Source organism: Austrofundulus limnaeus, unplaced genomic scaffold (assembly GCF_001266775.1).
Source record: "Austrofundulus limnaeus strain Quisiro unplaced genomic scaffold, Austrofundulus_limnaeus-1.0 Scaffold242, whole genome shotgun sequence".
In the NCBI taxonomy this organism is placed as follows: Eukaryota; Metazoa; Chordata; class Actinopteri; order Cyprinodontiformes; family Rivulidae; genus Austrofundulus; species Austrofundulus limnaeus.
This window is the reverse complement of record NW_013952644.1, coordinates 72,754-77,041: the sequence shown is the minus strand read 5'-3', so window position 1 is coordinate 77,041 and position 4,288 is coordinate 72,754. Positions and strand designations below refer to the sequence as shown.

At 39.6% G+C, this 4,288-nt stretch overlaps 1 long non-coding RNA gene across 2 annotated transcripts in view; it reads left to right on the top strand.

Annotated features, from left to right (window-relative positions):
• LOC106525811 (uncharacterized) overlaps positions 1-3,901 on the top strand; it is a 37,901-nt gene extending 34,000 nt beyond the window's left edge. For both annotated transcript variants that reach the window (XR_001311177.1, XR_001311176.1), the window contains exon 3: positions 1,705-3,901. This is a non-coding gene — a long non-coding RNA (uncharacterized LOC106525811). The remainder of the gene's footprint in view (positions 1-1,704) is intronic.
• The last annotated feature ends 387 nt before the right edge of the window (positions 3,902-4,288 follow it).

Below are 4,288 nucleotides of genomic sequence, written 5' to 3'. Positions count from 1 at the left end.
CTGCTGCTGCTGCATTTTACGTGTCAGTTGTTTTATCCAAGTCATTTTTTGGTAGTGATTACCATTAGTAAAACCATGCTTCATGGATGCTGCAGTTTCTGATGGCTGAAATAAGTAAAATGTGAATAATTTACACCAGCTTGACTAGAAAGCAGGTGATGGCACAGTTTGATACAGCGGTGCATAAGTAAACTTGTGATGCAACCCAGTGTTCTTACACAATGTTTTCTAACTTTTTGGAGAGATATGTAAACGTTAACTGAGCTGCTTTTGTACCAGGTTGATAAAAGTGATGGTGGAACAGGTGATCAAAGGGGTGAGCAAGAAGGACACAACAGAGGAAGTGCTGAAGCTGAGAAGACAGAGGAAACAGTTGGCATTCCAGGGACAAGCGACCAAAGGGAGGGAGACAGAGGACAGGGAAAGACAGCACAAGAAATGCAGGTGACCAAGTAACAGACCTAAAATAAATTGTGAATGAAGTCTTGCCAGTGCTTTAAAACAGATTAAATGAACTGGTTAAATACACAGCTGTAACTCTTGTTGTTTTTAGGTAACTTTAATATGATTTCAGTTTACACAGTGAACATTTAAGCATAATTGCTGAAGATGACATGCAGGGTTTNAAGTCATCTGCATATCCTTGTGTGAAGTCTAGATCTATTCAACTCAGTTAGTGGGCTGTCGACAACTTGCTTGCTCCTAACCCAGACACCCCCACACCAACTACACTCCAAAGCTGTGGTGTACATTTTGCAAAGAACATGACAGTCTTTTCAGAGCAACAATACAAAATTGTAAAGTATCTGTACAGTATTTGAGTCAAGCATTACTCATCTAGCAAAGTTTTCTGTACTTTTGTTTTAAATGTATGAATCATTTTGGTTTGTTTTGACCAGGAGCACAAAAGTTATTCTGTGCCACAGTTTTAGAAAATGTACATAATTTACACATACTCCACAGGTAGGACACATATTTACACCTGGGGAAACACATTTACATGTACGATGGGAACTTATTTACAACTATTTGAATAACTCTAGTTTTGTTCTTATGAGAATAGAATAAAAATGGACATACAGAAGGGAGTGGATCATTTTTTTTCCCTTTTATCCTGTTCGAAGCTAACAGAAACACAAYGGTACCCAAAATAACCTATACTGGTTTGCAAGTGTTGGAATTATTGACTGCTGTGGATGACTGTGAGTCCGATGGAGGAGAGGAACTAACTCTTGATTAAGTAGATGATTCAGACACTGAGGTGAACTTTAAACAGGTGAGGACTTCAGTGGTAAATCTGATGAAGAGCAGTGTGGCCCTCCCAGGAAAAAAAAGTGTGAAATCAGAGAACAACACACCTGCACCAAGCATGAAAGAAAAGGATTAGGCAGTTTGGAAGAGTGTAATGTTGCATTTCATGAGAGATTAGGACCTACAGAGCATGCCATGGTAATGTTACTCTGTCTTTTTGTGTCATGCATATTTATTTATTTGTTTGTTTGTTTGTTTATTTACTTATTTATTTATTTATATTTATGATTTTATAGTTTCCTTTTTTCCAATGTGTATACTGCTTTTCAAAGAAAAAAAAWWTTTTTTGGAGAATTACTCCCTTTTTGTCACATGCATAAAAATTAAAGCAAAGGGCAGTAAAACAAAAGTTAAATGTAGCTAACATTTTTTTCTTTCTTCTCTTTCGTGCAGTGGTAAATAACCAGCAGACTCCACAACTTTGTGTTTGTTCAACATGGAGATGCTCCTGATTGTTWCAAACTGCACCATCCAAACAAAGCCTGAAACAAATGACAGCTGAAGGCCTTCATRGTAGTTCTGTTTATAAGCAACTCTTTGCCCAGTGGTGTGATGATCAAATCTTGGTCTAAAAATGATGCTGTGCCTGCAGTCAATGAGACGATGTCCTGTGACCGCAGCAAAGAAATCATGCGGTGTTTGTGGTTTGACAACAAGGACACCCATGCTGATCGTGTGAGGACCAACGGATTTGCTGCAGTTTTGGACACGACGTTTCGTACACAACTTCCATCAGAGCTACGTACCAGGAGGACAACACATGGCTGTTGACGAGCAGCTGTTTCCATACAAGGCCAGCTGTCCTTTCACCGTAGATCTCAACTAAGCAAGATAAATTTGGAATAAAGTTCTGGATTGCTGCAGACTTGGAGACTTATATTCAACATTTAGGAAAGGACGTCCATTATCCTAAGGGAGAAAGGATGTCTGAGAATGTCGTCATGAAGCTCATGGAGCTGCTTCTGTGCAAAGGAAGTATTGTCACCATGGATAACTTCTTCACATCTATAGCACTATAGATGTGTGCACCAGTCTGGCTTCCATAGATCACACTCTACAGAAACTGTTCTACTTCATGTAACAAATGATCTGCAAATGTCTGCTGACAGAGGAATGTACTCTGTTCTGCTTTTATTGGACCTATCCTCAGCGTTTGACACTGTGGATCACACCATCCTACTTCATAACCTGAGAAATATAGGGATATCAGGAACTGTCCTAGACTGGTTCAACTCTTACCTCCACACAGGTTAATAAATCAGGCAGTATCACACTCACTCCTAACAAGAAGTCGGTCTGTGTTCTCAGCACCATGTACCAAGTGCCACTTGCCAAAGAGCACAAACAGAAACCAAACACTATTACAGAGTATAACTCCWTGAAAGTATGTACATGAATAATGTTGCTGCACTGGCTTCATGTACTTATAGTATACATGTCACACTGTTTTTCCACAATGTAACATTTACTTTAAAAACTTTTTTTTGCAGTGTGGTGTTGACTTAATGGACTAGATGGTGCGTGTGTATACAGTGTGTGCTTGCATACGCAAGCCTACATGTCAAGTTGTGCAGATTGTCCATAATTTACACAGGTTTTCCCTCATTTTGCAGGAGTATAGGGCAATCACAGAGATTTTTTCAAGTTTTACAGATTTTTTCRAAAGACTCAGTTTCAAATTTATTTAATATGCAGAGCCTGTAGGATGTTAAAAGCAATAAACAACATCAAATAACAATCTTCCAACCCGCTCTGCCGCTAGAAATGTTCTTCCCTCATTTCCTCCTGCTTTGTGCTGCAGAYGCTGTCATATCTGCGGCAGCCAGTCCACCTGGTCTGGGACCACCTTGGGATCCCTCAGGAGGAGCAGGAGTGTTTTGCTGGGGATAAAGATGTCTGGGTTTCTCTCCTGAACTTGTTGCTTCTGCAACTTGACTATGACTCAGCAGTCGAAAATGGAAATATACATGATGATGATTCCATAGTTTATTGTGGTTTTGAGGGTTTTCCCTTGATATTGTTCCTGTTTGTTGTTGGGTTTTGATGGTTTGATTTTGCTCTCGGTTTTTAACCRACATTCATTTTCCTTCTAGTTCCTGGTTCCAGCTCATTGCACACCACCATGCTCTGGTTAGCAATCAACACACCTGTTCCCAATCGCTATCTGCCCTTTAAATAATATATATTTCCTTTTTTTATTTTCCCTGTGCCAGTTGTCAGATGTTCTGTTAATCCTTGTTTAAGTTTTGTTCTGCTGGGATTCCAACATGTTGAACTTTTAATTTTATTAATTCATCCTTCCTCCTGCTAGCCTGCATGTTGGTCCTCATATCTTCTTTTTAAAGTAAAATAAGAGAAACAACTCATTCTTTGCAGCTGTGGCACCTATAGAGAACACATACTCGGTGTAAACTATTGCTTTTCGGTACCTTTCCTGATGCAGACCTCCGCACTCCTGTTTTGTCATGCCTTCCTTCTACCTGAGTCTATTCTTCTGTCGCCTCACTTTTAAACTTAGTTTATTGTCGGCGAGCTTGGCTGGGCTTGTCATTTACAGAAAAACGATGAGGTTAAATCTCTACACAGAAAATAAATGTCCCCCAAATTTAAATCACTAGAAAAGCCAATATTTGACTTAACCAGCGTGAAACTTTAAGTGCTCTAAAGTGGTTCATGATCCAAACCTTTAGWAGCCCATTATGTCACTTTATTTTAGTGGATCCTTTTAGTAATATTGTCCCCCAAAGCCCCTCTTGAAAAGCCATCCCCAACGTAACCGACTTTTTCTTTTGTGTTTTCCTAGAGCAGGCTTATTTTGAAGTCATTGCTTGTGTGAATTGGTAATAATCTCATTTCCTTAACTGTGAGGGAGAGATAAATGGGAAAACCATGAGAAATCAATGGAGAGAGATTAAGGAAGACCCAGGGGTTCCCGGCGTCTCTGTTCACAACAAACAGATGCTTCYTCTTAGCTCCC